Raw genomic sequence first — 17,506 nt, 5'->3', positions numbered from 1 at the left:
TTCACTGATAAATGTATCTATGTACTGGCTCACTGGGAAAACTCCAGAAATTCCTATAGACAGGTGAGCTCATCTCCTCAGCAGCCCCTCTGCCTGAGTGATAATTCCTGGCATCCTGATACCTGAGTGCCAGACAGGTAGCCATTCCAGAAATAACAAGCCCAGATGAAGACAAAAGGGTGTGATTAATTTGGCTGGGAAACAGGGAAATGTAAAGATCTCTTTTGTTCCACTTGATGGGTGTTTGGTGGAGGGCAAGGGGAACCATGGGGCAGGGTCCAGGATGCTCAGATTCCGGCCACCAGACCTCCCCTATCATGATGTAACCGTGATGTATTAGTGATGTAGTTTGGGGGGGTGCAACATGGGGATTATCAGCTAATAAAAGTTGGGGGTTCCCTTTTGTTTGAGGCTTCCATCTTGTTCCACCTGGTGGCAGGTGGGAGTCCTGTCGCGACAGTCTTCAATAAAGACCAGGCCTCCTGGCTGCTGTTTTGCTCTGGTATTCTTGGCTGGTGTCCTTGTTTTTTGTCCAAGGGAGCCCTCAGATTTCTCCTTTAACACTGCTTGGGGCGACCTCTGAGCCCCCCCTCCAGCCCCCTCCTTGCCTGAATCTGCACCCCAAGGCAGATAGAAGAGTTTGCTAATAAGCAGCTAATCCAGGTCAGGTGCTGATGGTGTTGATTTCATCCCTGCAAAGGAGCCTGGATGGGGCTGCTGAGCCAAGCAAGGTCTCCCGAGGATCAGGATTGAGACCGGGCCTCCTAATTTGTTTGTTAATGACAGGGAGGGCTGAGCAGTGAGGTGGCCAAGTTTGCTGAGGAATGCAGAAAAGAAGAAGGAGGGAGCTCCAGAAAGGCATTTCCCACCAGGGGGGAAGGGGCAGGGAAATGGCAAATGGAACTCAAGGCAAGAGAGCGGAAAGCAATGCAGACCCGAGAGAGAGGAAGGAAGAGTCTGGATTTAACACACATGCATTTGGGGGTCTGGGCTGGCTGGGAGCAAGGCCTGCAGGTCATAGCAGAGAGTTCATGGGCCCCATTTGCAACATCTGTGGAAAAGCCCAGTTCCATGCTAGGGCGGGAATTGAAAATAAAACTGCTGATCTCCTAATGCCCTATTATGTAACTTGATTTGGAAGAAACGTGTCCAGTTCTGGTTGCCTCCCCTCCAAAAGGATATTGCAGAGCTGGGAAAGGTCCAGAAAGGGGCAGTGGGGTGTCAGGGACAGGCTGAAGGAAGAGGAGCCAGCCGGGGAACCCCCCCCCCCCAACGGAATCCCAAATGGAGGAAGGCTCAGAGCCAGGGGGTTGGTGGTGGGACACTGAGGAAAGGTCAGAGGGAGAAGACTGGGAGGAGGGACCGGATGCTGAAGGGGCAACAGGGCTTAGTGAGCAGGAGGAGTCTGGGACAGGGAGCGGTTCAGACTCCGAGGCTGAAGCAGAGGAGGGGGGTCAAGAGAATGCTGAAGAATCCAGGGGGGTCTCCCTCTCCATCTGCGTGCGACAAGCACCATCCCCTCTGGTCTCCAAGAACGTGCAGGATAATGAGGAGAGCAGAACAGAGGCCAGAGGTGCGCAGGTGCAGTTTGAGGCTGCTTGGGAAACATCCGGGAGGGGCCTTGAATAGTCAACTTCACCCAACGGCATCGAAGATTTGCTTCCTTTCTTGCTGACCTGCATCTGACTCAGGCGTGGAGAGCCCTCCCCTCCCTTTGGTAACTTCACAGATAAGAATTAACGAGCAGTTGATATATTTATAGTCCTTTTATTACAGCATCATGCTGCAAGCACAAATGCGCAGCTCTTCGCACGGAGGGCAGTTGGCTACTCTATGTTACCATAAAGCACCAATGCTGCAGCAAGCAAAGGCTCCAGCAGCTCAGTCAGCTGCTTGTGGCTGGAAAGCCAGACAGGATGTTTGTGACTGTTGCCATGGAAACAAAGGGGCAGTCCATTCTGTACTGAGCACCGGATGTTAGCTCAGAGTGTGTGTCATATGACCCGTACTGGAAGTACATGGGAGGAGTTTCTTCTTGCTGTTGTCGAGTGCAGACGTGTTTCTCTGTACTGATATGAGAGACAGAAATAAAAGATGTAAATAGTTTTCTGTCTGCTTCTTTCCCCTCCTGGGGGACACCAAAGGGGAGAGACGGAGAACGGTGTGTTCCTCTCACACATCTGAGATGAATCGCCGGGACCTCGCCTGCTTATCAGCAGAGTGGAGACGCGGGGAGGTCGACAGGAATATCTGCCGGTGCCTACGCTGTGGCACATTCCTCTGACCCAGGCAGAATTCCAACACTCTAAACCCTCCTTCTGACTTCCGCAGCATTTTAGGCGCCAACGGGAAGTTCCTCCCTCCCTCTGAATCCTTTGCTCTCTGATACGTTGGGACCTCCGAGTCCGTGGTGAAGGGGGGGTCCCCCCACACTCTCAAGTGACGTCTCTCCTTGGTGCCCCCTCCCTTCCGGCTCCCTTGTCATTATCTCGTAACTGGGCAACTCCTCCCTAATCTGTTCAGCTTCTGTCTCTCTGCTTCTGAACACGCTGTGGGCGGGGGGGGGGGGAGGCAACTCTTCTCCATCAGAGAGAAGCTGGTCTGCCCCAGAAGGCGCCCCCCCACTCCTCGTCTTCAGACCATCCCCTGACACTACAGCCCTGTCAAGGCGCGGCTCCCCTAGGAAGAATGGTTGCAGCCCTTGGGACTTCTTAGTTTAGCAGAAAGGTGAGCAAGAGGCAGCATGAAGAAAGGAGAGAGAGAAAAGGTTTTCTCTCTCTCGCATAACGCTCTGCTCCTTTTGTGAAGAGCCTGATCCGTGAATAGCAGCTGACGGGACTCCCCAAGTGTGGAGACTGCAGCTCTTGGCTGTGGCGGCGCTAGGGGCTCCAGCACCCAGAGCGAAACACATGCTGTGCGCCCAGAGGAGGGGTGATCTGCCCATGGGGGTGGGCACGATCCGCCCAAGGGGCCGATCACAATGGCTGCTAGATCCTCCCCAGGAGCCGATCTTGGCACTGGTGGGGTGCCGAATGTCCCCCCCCTTCAGGTTGAAGGGGGGGACATTCAGCATGCCCCCCGTGACTCCCAATCCTACAGTGAGCTGGGGTAAGGGGGAGAACTGCAGCAGCTGCTTCGCTGTTTGTCGCTTGGCCCCTCGCTGGGCTTGGGGGACGTGGGTGGGGTGGGCCACGCCGAATGTCACCCCCCTTCAGGATGACACCTGGTGTGAGCCGCACCCCGGTTGCTACGCCCCTGGCTCTTGGGTTTGCAGGCTTCCCAATGGGGGAATCTGGTTCAGTGGCGGAGCAAGCCAATTGGAAGCGTGGGGCGGTGTGTGTGCCCTGTGCCCAGAGGCGGGGCCAGCTCCCCACTGAGGTGGGGCGAGCCAGGGCAGGACGCTCCATGGGGCCTCTGGAGTCTGCCTGCCTCCCCCCACTCAGCTGCCCTACAGATGAGGGGGAGGTGGGGGGGCACCGTCTGGGCAGTGCGGAGCTTGCAGACGCCCAGGCCACCACGTCTGTCCCAGGAGAGATGCGCGGCTCGGGTGCTATGCAGGCCCCACGGTGAGTGCAGCCCAGCATTTTGTCACCCCCCCCAGTGGTGACACCCGGGGCGCCCCACCCCCACCACACACCCCTCCCTCCCCCCTGATCTGCTTAGGCCTCTGAGATCAGCATGCTGGACTGGACGGGCCAGATCCAGCTTCAGGGATCTCCTTACTGTCGCCCCCCCCCCTTTTGCTGTTGTTGCATTCAGGGCTGCTTCCGTTCCATCTCTGCCAGCACTGAGAATCCAGCACTTCCTCAAAAGACCTCCATCCAGCCTTTCCGTTTAAAAATATCCACAGCAGCTTAACCGTGAGAAGACAACATCCAAACAAAGCAAAGCAGCGGAGGCTGGAACACACAAAATCCATCAGCAGAAGAAGCTGCAGCGTGAAAAGGCGCAACCCCCCCCCCAATTTAGATGCCCCCAGAGGGCAGGGAGCTGAAGGAGCTGAAGGCTGCTCATTTGGGGCGGAAAGAGTGACCTGGATTAGCCCTTTGCCATCTGCGACACAGCAAGGAAACAGGAGAGGGGCTCTTGGGCTGGGGGCTGGGGGGCCACCCAGAGGTCTTGGGGCTTCAGGCTCCCTTCAGGTCCAGGCGGGGGGGGGCAATGGCCAGGGAGGAAGATGGGAGCTGGGATCCAGCAACCTCTGAAGGACCGGAGGTTCCCCATCTCCAGTCTAAGAAACCGAAGCACTGGGCGGTTGGCCATCATCTCTGTGATGCTCAGGATTAGGGATGCCCCCCCCCATGACCTGAGGGCAGGAGGGCAGTTCTCCTGCACAGCAGCCAGCAGGGACAGGCCTGGGAGGACTTTGCACAGCAAACCTCCCCTCAGTGCTCTCTCCTTCCTTGGAGGCTTCTTAGCAAAGGTTGGAGGGCCACCTGCCATGGCTGCTTTAGCTGAGATTCCTGCATGTGTGGATTAAATGAAGACTAGGACCTGGGAGAGAGCTGGGTTCAAATCCTTACTTGGCCCTGAAGCTGCCACACCTGGAATACTCTGTCCAGTTCTGGGCACCACAATTTAAGGAGGATGTTGACAAGCTGGAAGGTGAGCAGAGGAGGGCGACTGAGATGATCAAGGGTGAGTCTGCCTGGTCAATAGAGGCCCAATATGTTCTCTCTCAAGGGTCAGCATGGAGCCCAGCCCCCCCCTGCTGCCCTAGGGAGGCCAGAGGGATGCTCGGTCGGAGCGCAATCTCCCTCTTCCACCTGGAGAATTGATCCCATCCTTCACACCAGAGGAGGAAGGAGGCCCCCGGTCTGGCGGCAGCGGCGGCGGCAATTTGGCTAAAGTGGGCAGATCCATCACGGAAAGTGGCAGCAACCGGCCAGCCATCAGGAGAAGAAATCAATGAGGAAATGGAGATTAAACACACACCAGCCTCCTCTGCCCAGCACAGACCCATTCATAAAGGCAGAGCTGAGTAGCAATCATCACCGCAGGAATTGCTGGAGAAGGGGGAGGGTTGGGTTTTTTGCTGTGACTGATGGCCATGGTTTGGGGGCTCCCAGTAGACCTCTTTGCCCACCCGCCCCCTTTGCCCCCTCCCCAGCCTCTTCCTCCAGCCCCCCTCCCTCGCCAAGCCTCATCATCAGCACCTTTCCCTCTCCACCTGCCCTAAGAACCTAAGAGGAACATCCAGTCTGTTGTTGTTGTTTAGTCATTTAGTCATGTCCAACTCTTCGTGACCCCCTGGACCAGAGCACGCCTGTCTTCCACTGCCTCCCTCATGCTGGTAGCTTCGAGAACACTGTCCCACCATCTCGTCCTCCGTCGTCCCCTTCTCCTTGTGCCCTCCATCTTGCCCAACACCAGGGTCTTTTCCAGGGAGTCTTCTCTTCTCATGAGGTGGCCAAAGTACTGGGGCCTCAGCTTCAGGATCTATCCTTCCAGTGAGCACTCAGGGCTGATTTCCTTCAGAATGGAGAGGTTGGATCTTCTTCTCTCAAGAGTCTCCTCCAGCACCATAAAATGCCACTGACAACCTAGGAATCCAGGTACAGTGGTCCCTTGGTTCTCAAACACCTTGGTTCTCAAACAACTTAGAACCCAAACACTGCAAACCCAGAAGTAAGTCTTCCGGTTTGCGAACTTTTCCCCAAACTTGCTCTGTTTTGAGTTACAGATAGGTAGCCGTGTTGGTCTGCCATAGTCAAAATAAAAAAAATTCCTTCCAGTAGCACCTTAAAGACCAACTAAGTTAGTTCTTGGTATGAGCTTTCGTGTGCATGCACACTTCTTCAGATACCTGAAGTATCTGAAGATACCTGAGGTATCTGAAGAAGTGTGCATGCACATGAAAGCTCATACCTAGAACTAACTTAGTTGGTCTTTAAGGTGCTACTGGAAGGAATTTTTTTTCTGTTTTGAGTGTTATGCTTCTGATTTGAGTGTTATGCTCAGGTCTGTCTGTTTTTGCTATTTATTTTGAATATTTTGCGTTTTCGCAGCTCTTTTTTTTTGTTTTGTTTTTGTGACTGTGTGGAACCCAGTTCAGCTCCTGACTGATTGATTGATTGTGTGACTGCAGTACATTGTTTGTTGCTTTCGTTTTATGGATCAATGGTCTCATTTGATAGTAAAATTCATGTTAAATTGCTGTTTCAGGGGTTGCTTTTAAAAGTCTGGAATGGATTGATCCGTTTTGCATTACTCTCCCAGGAAAAGCGGGCCTTGGTTTTGGAATGCTTTGGCTTTAGATTGGACTTCTGGAATAGATTATGATTGAGAACCAAGGTGCCACTGTAGACTGTCTCTGGGCCTGGAGGTTCCAGACGATGCTGCTGCAACAGGCCAGAGGGGGACCATGAAACCCCGGCTCCTCTTCTCAATAGTGCCAACCAGATGCCCATCAGGGGAAACCCTCAGGACCAAATCCGAACACAAGCACCTCCTGTGGTTTCCAGAAGCTGGTATTCGGAAGGATCTCTGACTGTGGAGGGTTCTGAGGGATCCTTTACAGCCCTGTGGTTCTTGATTCTGGGGCCCTGGAGAAAAGGAGGAGCTGCTGAAAAATGGTGAGAGCATTTTCTTTTGTTGTCAATAGCCCCCCGCCCGCCCCCCGGTCTCTTAAGCATCTCCTTTGCAAATGTGATCTTGGGGCAACGAGGACCTCAAAATCCAGAGTCTCTTCTGAAGGGGCTCCATGCAGCAGAAGGGACTTATTCTGCAAAGGGTGAGCCCAGAGGGGGCAAGTCTTCCTTCCCCCTCCCTGGCTGGAGCTCAAGGAGGAATCTGCAGGAGGAAGAGAGAGAAACAAGCTGTTGGTTTTTGGAATCCAGCTGAGAGAGGAATCTCAGGAAGATGGGCTGCATAAAATTAGTTTCTTAGAACTAGATGGTGCCTGGCCTTGAGAAAAGTTTCCCTCCCTCTCAGCAGAACTCAGGGGCGAAAAGGAGGCTGAACGCGGGGAGGTTCTCAGGACAGATGGAAGAAAGTGTGCAGAGTTGAACTATGGAACTCCCTGCCACAAGGTCCTCTGGGATCAGCTGGGCTGCAGCCAGGGCTGGATTGAGGAGTTGATGTGGGCCTCAGCTCCTGAAGGTAATGGGGCCCTTTATATGTCCTTGGTCAACAACAAATTGTCAGTGTTTTTCTGTTGAATATATGCTATATAGTAATTTATGGACCTAATAATAATTTAATAATAGGTATCTAAAGCAAACCAGTGATATTTTGGGGGCAGACAAGCAGGCGGGGCCCATGACTTGCATCATAGGAGCCTACACAGCACAAAACACGGCTGCTGGATGTAGGTTTTATTTCATTTGTTTTTTACCTTATATTTTGGAAATGTACATCCAGGTTTTTTTCCTCCCTTTAATTTTTTTGGGGGGCCCCACGGGGCCCTGAGCTAGAGCTTGTTTAGCTTATACGTAAATCCGGCGCTGGCTGCAGCGCATTTGTCTTAGAATCATAGAATTTTGGTGCTGGAATCGGAGCCCAGGGTCATCTATGAAATGCAGAAATCTCTCCCCCCCCCCCCAACATAGAGCACAAACCCATGAGATTAAGAGTCTCACGCTCTACCCACTGAGCTTTCCCATCTCTCTGCTGGATCTTGCCCTGTCTGGAGCTGCTCCATCCTCAGCCTTTGAGCCCAGAGAAGCCAGTATAGATCTGCAGATAGCGGGATTGCGTTCTTGTCGGGAAGCAGAGCCCCCCCCCCCCCGGAGGAGTGGGCCTGGGGAAGCCAAGCCCCCCTCCTGCCTTGGACCTTTCAGCCGAAGTGCAGCTACCCAGAGGAATCTTGCAAGTGTTCCCAGAAACCAGCCGTGGGGGGGGGGGGAGGAGGAGGAAGGGAGAGGCCAGGAGTCCATTTCTGCTGCGGTTTTGCTCCCGAGGGCAGAAGCTACTGGTCAAAACAATGATTGTAGAGTTGGAAGGGGCTGCCCAGGGACATCTAGTCCAACCCCCTGCAATGAACATAAGCAGAAATAAAGCAGCAACAAGAGGAAACTTTTGACACGTCAAGAACACGTGGCAGGAAACCAATTGGGGGGGGTGTATTAAATTTGTCTTACTTTGTGGTGAAATTTGGAAAATCAATATATATTTATGCAGAGGCTACTGGATGGAGCCAAAGGGAGACTATCTAGTCCAGCATCCTGTCCTGGAAGTGGCCAGATGCCTTTAAGACCCTAGGAACCAAGATAGACTGCCTCTGGACCTGGAAGTTCCATAAGGACATCAGAAGAGCCCAGATGCTAGATTGAGCCAATAGCCCACCGGTTCCAGCCTCCTGTTCTCACAGGCTGACCAGGTGCCTCTTTTGGGAGGCAGGATCCGAGCACCAGAGCAATTCGCCCCTCTTGCAGCTTCCGGCAGCTGGCTCCCCAAAGCACTTACTGTACTGCCTCTGACTATGGCGCCAGGGCAGAGCCGTCCTCCCTAGTAGCCCCCTATAGTCCTCTCCTCCTCCTCCGTAAATAGGTCTGATCCTCTTTCTAGAGCCACCTGTTGTAAACAAACATCTGCCCTTTTCCCTTATGGGGTACCCAAGAGCCCATATAGAGTCCTTTTGTAGGTTCTCTATTGGTAGGAGAAAATAACAGAGACCAACCAAAGAATATTGAGAAGCAAAGCAGCTAGTAAGCCTGATCTTTATTGATCTGTTGCAACAGGGTCCTCACTCCCCACACACAGGAGGAACCCAGAACAATGGTGCGCAAGCCCTTATATAGACTTTTGAAATTGCCACCCTGTAGATCAAGACCACCCCCAGAAACATCATACCTAGATAACAAAAAGGGCGGTCTACAGCAGAAATCTGAGTGCTTTGTTTACCTCCTGTCTGCCAGGTTACCTGTTTAATGGTCACTTGATTGTATTGCCTGGGGAGCCTGGCCAGTCTTTTGTAATGATAAATGCTTAGTAAATGATAAATTTTCTGAAGGAAATCAGCCCTGAGTGCTCACTGGAAGGACAGATCCCAAAGCAGAGGCTCCAAGACTTTGGCCACCTCAGGAGAAGAGAAGACTCCCTGGAAAAGACCCTGATGCTGGGAAAGATGGAGGGCACAAGGAGAAGGGGAGGACGAGATGGTGGGACAGTGTTCTCGAAGCTACCGGCATGAGTTTGACCAAACTGCAGGAGGCAGTGGAAGACAGGAGGGCATGGCATGCTCTGGTCCAGGGGGTCACGAAGAGTCGGACATGACTAAACGACTAAACAACAACAACATCAAATGATAAATACTTAGTTCCTGAGTCAGGTCACAGGCTCACCCTATTCATACACAGACAAACCCTTAAGACAATGGGGATGCTTTTCCAGTTTGACCTTGCAGAGAAAACATTTGCTCAGTTTAGGAATCAAAATGGTTCCAGGTTGGCCTTCCTGTGCTGATCTATGTACATGCTTGGTACATTTATGATATATGTAAGACCTTAAAATTCTTATCACACACCCAAGTTGGTGGAACATCACCTGGGACTCCTGAGCCCAAGGCCTCCCATTGGTTGAGGCTGGAGACCCCAGACAGTCCCCCTCCAGCCGGCAAGTGGCTGTCCTTTAAGACCCCCTGGCTGCCCAGGATGGGTGGGTCTGGCTTGGAGGGGGCAGTCCCTGACGGCTCTGCTTTACCCCCCCCCTCTCCCGCCCCAAAGGGGCTTGTGCCCCCCCCCACCTGCGGCAAAGGAGAGCCAGAGCATGTTGCGCTCGCAGGCAAATTGGTAGAATAATGAGAAAACAATTAAGTTTAATGAAACTGAACAAGCGCTCCCCCCCCCGCAGGAAAGCCCTGGGCGTGAAATATGCAGCAGCCAGAGCAAATGCAGGGGTGGCCCAGAGTTGAACCGGGGGGGGGGGTCCCCAAGAGTCATCTAGTCCAACCCCCTGGGGTGGACTAAAGCAAAGCTCTGCTTCCAAACCTCCAGGCCTTCCAGTCTTCCTGGTTTTGGGGGAAGGCAGAGCCAAGGATGTGCCAAGGCCAGGCTGCAGCCCATGCCAATCATCATCTTCATCATCATAAATAATAATAATAAATTTTATTTATACCCCGCCCTCCCCAGCCAAGACCGGGCTCAGGGCTGCTAACAACCGATATAAAAACAAATTGATTGAAATACAACTTTAAAAACAAGATTAAAATACAACTTTAAAACATTAAAATGCCCCCCTCTGCCATATTGGGGGGGCGTTTTCTTTATTCCAAGAGGTGGGGAGACGGTATCACTTGCAACCTCTCCCTCCTCCCTCTTCTCCTTTTGAGAACAGAAGATGGAGAAATGACTGAAGGGAGAGAGGGAGAGACAATCACAAGGCACTCCACCCCCCCCCCATCTGGGGGAAAAACCACCCCACCCATCCTAGGTGAAGAGCACAGCAAGAGTGGGATGTGACTCAGATCGCCATGGCAACGGGGACCAAAGCACCAACAAGGTTGGAGGAGCCTTTCAGCATCTTCCTCATCCCATGAAATTCATTTTCTCTGGTCAAGGCCAGATTCCAGCAGCTGGAAATGTCAGTGCTAAGTGGGAGGTTGTTGGCGGCGGGGGGGAGAGATGCCCAGGAAGAAGACCCCCCCCTGGGAACACCCTGGCCAGCCCTCCCTGCAGAGTCCCCTTTGGCCAAGGCAAGAGGGTTGGCTTTCTTCACATGCTTGTGGGGTTGGCAGCTGCAACGCACCCCTTCTCAGGACCCCCACCCCAAAGAAGGATGCCGGGGGGGCAGGAGCTGAGCAGCTGCAGCCATAACCCAGTTGCTACCCAAGAATTCATCTCATCTGCTTTTAAAGCCGCCCTGTGGGAGGGAGTTCCACAGTTTAACTCTGCGGAGCACGAAGAGCGCTTGGACCTCTGACCAGCAACAAGAGGACACCATCACCTGTGAGCAAATGGAACAGCTGCCAAGAGGACACCTGGGCCTCAGGGTCAAGGACCACCTGCGCCAATATAGGATGGGGAACACCTGGCTTACTGGCAGTACATTTTAAAAGGATCTTGGGGTCTTGGTGGACCACAAGCTTCACATGAGTCAACAGTGTGAGGCAGCAGCTAAAAAAGCTAATGCTATTCTAGGCTGCATCCACAGAAGTCTAGTGTCCAGATCAAGGGAAGTCATAAAGGTAAAGGGACCCCTGACTGTTCGGTCCAGCCGTGACCAACTCTGGGGTTGCAGCGCTCATCTCACTTTATTGGCTGAGGGAGCTGGTGTACAGCTTCCGGGTCATGTGGCCAGCATGACTAAGCCGCTTCTGGCGAACCAGAGCAGCGCACGGAAACGCCGTTTACCTTCCCGCCAGAGCGGGACCTATTTATCTACTTGCACTTTTGACGTGCTTTCGAACTGCTAGGTTGGCAGGAGCTGGAACCGAGCAATAGGAGCTCACCCCGTCGCGGGGATTCGAACCGCCGACCTTCTGATCGGCAAGCCCAAGAGGCTCAGTGGTTTAGACCACAGTGCCACCCACATCTGTGGGAATGTTGTGGATAGTAGGAGAGGACATATTGATTAAATATTATCCTTCCTCACTCACGCTTGTGAGTCAGCAACAGGGCAACATTCCCCTGTATATTGCAGGGAGCTGGTTGGTAGATTTGTTTGAATCTCTTTAGTAAAGCAATCCGGTCTGGCTTGTCCAGATTGGAATATTCCTGTGTGTAATTTCCCCTTTAATCCCTCTTTAAAATAATAAAGACACAACAGTCTTCTATTAAGTATAGCAAGAAGTTTACTTACATTCAGTACACAGTAGGTTCCTTAAAGGCAGGCTTTCGCTTGGAGTTACAGAAGGGAGAGTTTATCCCGTACGTATGGGGATGAGCCCATGTGCTGCTGGCTGAGAGCCAGCAGACAGCAAAAGACATCTAGGTGGAATAAAGCGAAGAAGAAGGGGAGGTGGCTGCATGACCGGCCCTTTTATGGGGTCTCCCAGGTTCACACCCACCTACCTGGTCAAACGCAGGGGGAGGATGCGCCAAACAGGTGTGGCAGGAAGTCTTCCTGGCTGGAGTAACAACCCCTCTGGGCAAACAGGACATGTTGCACTTGACTGCTTATGTTACATCCCACACACCCAAGTTGGTGGCCCTCATTGCCTACTGGTGGAGGGAGTTTCCCAGTTTTACTCTTCGCTGCGTGAAGAAGGCCTTTTAACCGCCTTCAACCTTCTGACATTCAGTTTCATTGTCTGTTTCATAGTTGCAGTGTTATGAAAGAGGGAGGAAAACTTCCTCCAGGCCAGACATCATTTCACAAACTCCGATCACGTTGCCTCTTCCTCGCCTTTTCTCCAAACTAAAACCCCAAATGCTGCAAACTTTCTTTATCTCCCCCCCCTTGATAATTCTGGTGGCCCTTTTCCAACCCCACAATATCACTTTGAGGCGGTCACCCCAAAGTCCTAGGAGAGGCAAGAGGGGAAAATGGCCCCAGCATGCTTTTGTGTAGTGTGGTGTAGTGGTTAAGAGTGGTAGTCTATAATGAAATGAAAAAGGTACTTAAATGTACGTTTCCCAAGAAACCAGAGGCCTTTCTCCTGGGCATTGTTGGCCAATTGGTGCCAAAGAAAGACAGGACTTTTTTATGTATGCAACAACAGCAGGAAGAATTCTCATCGCAAAGTATTGGAAGACTCAAGATCTACCCACCTTGGAAGAATGGCAGATGAAGGTGATAGACTATATGGGACTGGCTGAAATGACTGGCAGAATCCAAGACCAGGGGAAAGAGATGGCGGAAGACGATTGGAAGAAATTCAAAATTTATCTTAAGAAATTTTGTAAAATTAATGAGTGCTAAAATGTTGAAGTTATAGAAAAAAGGGGACTACAGCTGTAAAAGATTAAGAAAAGAACAAGGGAAAATTAGATAAACTTAAGGGGGAGGATTTGCTGAAACAAATTTGGAAACTGGGATGCAGAAAGGGGAGGTCCGAGGAAGTCGGTGAAGTAAGGTTTAAGAAAAAAGGATTTGAAATTATACATGTTTGTTTATGTGTTTGTTTGTTTGTTTGTATTGTGTATTGTTTGTGTTTATATAAATTGTGAAAAACCAATAAAATTTTATATATATATAAAAAAAGAGCGGTAGTCTCATAATCTGGGGAACCGGGTTCATGTCTCCGCTCCCCCACCTGCAGCTGCTGGGTGACCTTGGGCCAGTCACACTTCTCTGAAGTCTCTCAGCCCCACTCACCCCACAGAGTGTTTGTTGTGGGGGAGGAAGGGAAAGGAGAATGTGAGCCGCTTTGAGACTCCTTAAAGGGAGTAAAAGGCAGGATATCAAATCCAGACTCTTCTTCTTCAACACCGTGAACCACCCGGCCACCTGCAGCTTCTCTCTCTGGCACACCTGGCCAATGGAGGCTGGCACTTCCTGGGACAAGGAGATCAGGGCCCCCTCCCTCACAGGGGGTTGGACTGGATGACCCCTTCCAACTCTGGATTCTGTGACACAGGAGGAGGAAGCGAAACGGGAGCCTGGGAGGTTGCAAAAGCATCCCGGAACTTTTTAAAGCTTATTTCTCGGGACCTTGAAAGAGAGCAGAGGAGAGTCTGCAAAAGCAGCAGCAGAACAGCCAAGCCAAAGCTAAACCTTTCTGGCAGGCATTATTAGATCAATAAAGAGTTTGTGCGTGTGTGTATATATAGATATATAGAGATATATATGTATAGGAGGTCTTCCTGCTCTCTCTCTCATGGAGGTTGAATCTCCACAATTTACTGGAGCTTTGGTCAGGGGTGGGGGGGTGGGGGTGGCAGGGTGGCAGGGTGAGGAGGGCCCTGCTTGACACATGGGCTGGATCCTGACTCTCCTCCTTTTCCTCCTGGACAGCTGGCTTCTCCCTCCTCCTCCTCCTGCTGCTCTTTGGGGTGGGGAAAAGGGAAAGTGGGGTAGCCTAACTCATCCACAGTGAGGCTTCTTGCCCTGGGGGGTCCCAACAGTTGCAGGAAACCCCCTCAATCATTCAGTTTGTACAAACATCACACACACACACACACACACACACACACACACCAGCCATACATCAGATCTGTACCATTCCACTTTTATTTTACACCATGAGGGAAGGACTATCAAAGGGGGGAGACCTAACACAATGCAGCCATAATCCCCCAAGCCCACAGCGAGCCCTACCCAGTTGGCATGCCAACCTTGATGGTCCTGGACAGAAGACCATCACACTCACAAAGGACCTGCATATGGGAGTGGATTCAGTATGGACTGAAACAAAGGACAGTGACCAGCCCTTCCCTCTGGGGGCAGGAAACAGTGAACTCCTCTTTGTCCTCTGGAAAGTACTTATGGGGAGGGGGAAAGGAGGAACCGGACAGGTGACAAGACCCTCAGGTTACCACCACAACTCCTCCCTCAACCCCTCCTCTTTGTGATGTGTCAGTGATGTAGTCGTGATGTAGTTATGATGTAGTCTTAGGGGTGTAGTAGCTAATAAAAGTTGGGGTCTTCTTTTGTACTGGGCTTCCATCTTGTTTCTCCTGGTGGCAGGTGGGAGTCCTGTCACGACAGTCTTCAGTAAAGACCAAGCCGACTGGCTGCTGTTTTGCTCTGGGGTTCCTGGCTGGTGTCCTTGTTTTTTGTCCAAGGGAGCCCTCAGATTTCTCCATTCACAGAAGCCATGGCTCCAAAGAAAGGAGGTTCCAAATAGATATCAGGAAGAACTTTCTGACAGCAGGAGCTGCTTAACTGCAGAACAGTCTCCCTCCTTCCTTGGAGGTTGGTTTATGGCCACCTTCCCTGGATGCTTCCTCTTCCCTCTCTCTCTATGGGTCCAGGAGCCTCCAGGAATTGCTCTAGGGCAGGGGTAGGCAACCTAAGGCCCAGGGGCCGGAGGCGGACCAATCGCCTTCTCAATCCAGCCCCCGGACGGTCTCTGAATCAGCGTGTTTCTACATCAGTAGAATGTGTCTTTTTTATTTAAAATGCATCTCTGTGTTATTTGTGGGGCATAGGAATTTGTTCATTATTTTTCCAAACTATAGTCCGGCCCCCACAAGGTCTGAGGGACAGTGGACCGGCCCCCTGCTGAAAAAGGTTGCTGACCCCTAATCTAGGGGATAATGGCCATAAAGGAGACCCCCCCCTCCACCTTCCACAACCAACCCCCTTCTCAGCCCACCCCCATGATAAGGCGGAAGAGCCACTCTGGCCCTGACGCAGAAGGTGGGAAGAATATTTTCTGTTTTGCAAGTTGATTGGTAACGATGAAGGGATCCCAATCCCACATACATATCAGGCAAGCTTTGCTGTTTCAAAGTTTTGACCCTGCTTAGGAAATGACAGCAAAATAAACATGCTAAATTAGATCTCTTTTTCCTCCCCAGCAGATGAGATTATTATTTTCCTGCTGCTAATTACCCTTGTTTGATATGGGAAGAGTTTCCAATAATTCAGAATATCCCAGGAAGCCTCCACTGCTACGTGCTGGATCAACCAAGAGTCATCGTTCTGGTCTGGCTCCTGGCTCTTTCCCTTCTGACTAATCCTGTGGACTCTGTCGTGGGAGCTGAGATCCCTGCATTGCAGGGGGCTGGACTAGATGCCCTCAGGGTCCCCCCAACTCTCTAGTTCTATGATTCTAACTCCCACGCCTCCTAAAAGGGAAAAAAAGGTATGTAAGCAGGAACAGGAAGGCCACAGCTCGCCCTGAACCTTTCTGGCCCCCACATCTCCTTGCCCCCCCTTCTGTCCTGGGCAGGAGGGAGGTAACGGAGAACTCTGAGGGCTCCCTTGGACCAAAAACAAGGACCCCAGCCAGGAAGACCAGAGCAAAACAGCAGCCAGGAGGCTTGGTCTTGACTGAAGACTGTCGAGACAGGACTCCCACCTGCCACAAGGTGGAATATGATGGAAGCCATGTACAAAAGAGCCCCCAAACGCCAGCTCCCTTGGCCAGTAAAGCGAGATGAGCGCCGCAACCCCAGAGCCGGCCACGACTGGACCTAAGGGTCAGGGGTCCCTTTACCTTTACTGTCCACAACATTCCCACAGGGTGGCTTCAAAAGAGGCAGAGACAAATTTGTGGAGGGGCAGAAGCCCATTGCAGGCTGCTAGCTAGTTCAGGGGCAGAAATGTTTCTGAATGTCTTTTGCTGGAAACCTCAGGAGGGTGGTCTTTCTCTTGCGCTTGCGGCTTCCCCTTTGAGGCCCCTGAGTGGCCCCTGGGGGGAGAGGATGCTAGACTAGATGGGGCATGGGCAAGATCTAGCATGTTACTTACTACCTACGTTCAGAAAGTAAAATACCCGGATGTGCCTCTCTGGTAACGGCAGAGCCGACAGGATGGTGGCCGCCAAGAAGACGAAAAAGTCCCTTCGAGTCCATAAACTCTAGACTTCAGCTGCTTACGAAAAGTGGTAAATATGTATTGGGATACAAGCAGACTCTGAAAATGATCCGGCAGGGCAAAGCCAAGTTGGTCATCCTAGCCAACAACTGCCCAGTTCTAAGGAAACCAGAAACTGAATACTATGGTATGTTGGCCAAAACTGGTGTGCACCACTCCACTCTTGAACTGGGTGCAGCTTGTGGAAAGTACTAGAGAGTGTGTACACTTGTCTTCATTGACCCAGGTGATTCTGACATCATTAGAAGCAGGCCAGAGCAAACCAGTGAGAAGCAGATATTGCTAAACTTTACATTTTGTGTAATAAAACTGGTTACAAATCTAAAAAAGAAAAAAGAAAAAGAAAGAAAGCAAAAGACCCCCTGAGCAGCTGGGAAATGTCCCAGGCTTATTTTTACTCCCACAAAATCCAAGTGAGAAGTCAGGTTGCGCTTGGGGTCTGTCTCCTCCCTCTGAGATTCATCTGGAGAACAGCACGCCTTATTTCGCACCCCACAAACCAGTGGCGTAGCGTGGGGGTGCAGGGGGGACGGCCGCACCGGGCGCAACATCTGGGGGTTAGGGTTAGGGGTGCAAATCCATGGGTTAGGGGGCGCAAATTACTTGCCTTGCCCCGGGTGCTGACAACCCACGCTACGCCACTGCCACAAACTGCCGCCTTTTAGCTGGAGGGCACCGCCAGTTGCCACCCTCCCACCAATGCCTACCGGGCCCCTCGGGTGACCTTCGAGGAGCCACCAGGTGCGGGCAGGGAAGGCGCACCCAGAGGCCCCCCCAGCAGCAGGGAGGGGGGTTCAGGAGCTGGTACATCTTCTAAGTCAATAAATAAAGATAATCCTTAAATGCCCATTTAGCTCCACTTCCCGGCAGAACCTCAATTGAATTTAAAACAAGCCTCCGGCGAGCAAATGCGCCGCTTGACAAGGACCTTCAGGGAGGCTCCGAGAGTCGCCTAACCCCGCTGGCAAATGCGCCCAGATTTGCAAATCGTGCAGAAAGCGAGCCTTTTATCCAGCGCCATCTGCTCAGAGCGGCATCGCGGAAGACACAGCCTGCCTCGCGGAGATAGGAGGGGGGAGCGGGAAACATGGAGAAGGGGCTTCGGAGATTCTTCTCCACCTCCCCACACCCTCCCAGCTCC

At 52.0% G+C, this 17,506-nt stretch overlaps 1 pseudogene across 1 annotated transcript; it reads left to right on the top strand.

Annotated features, from left to right (window-relative positions):
- Positions 1-16,296: 16,296 nt before the first annotated feature.
- LOC309537627 (large ribosomal subunit protein eL30 pseudogene) lies at positions 16,297-16,731 on the top strand (annotated as a pseudogene). The gene has a single exon. The product of its transcript is annotated as a large ribosomal subunit protein eL30 pseudogene (transcript).
- Positions 16,732-17,506: the final 775 nt, after the last annotated feature.

The sequence above is a fragment of the Podarcis vaucheri genome (assembly GCF_965113315.1).
Source record: "Podarcis vaucheri genome assembly, chromosome: 7".
NCBI classification, from domain to species: domain Eukaryota; kingdom Metazoa; phylum Chordata; class Lepidosauria; order Squamata; family Lacertidae; genus Podarcis; species Podarcis vaucheri.
The sequence above is the reverse complement of the archived record's forward strand: the minus strand, read 5'-3'. Positions and strand labels throughout refer to the sequence as shown.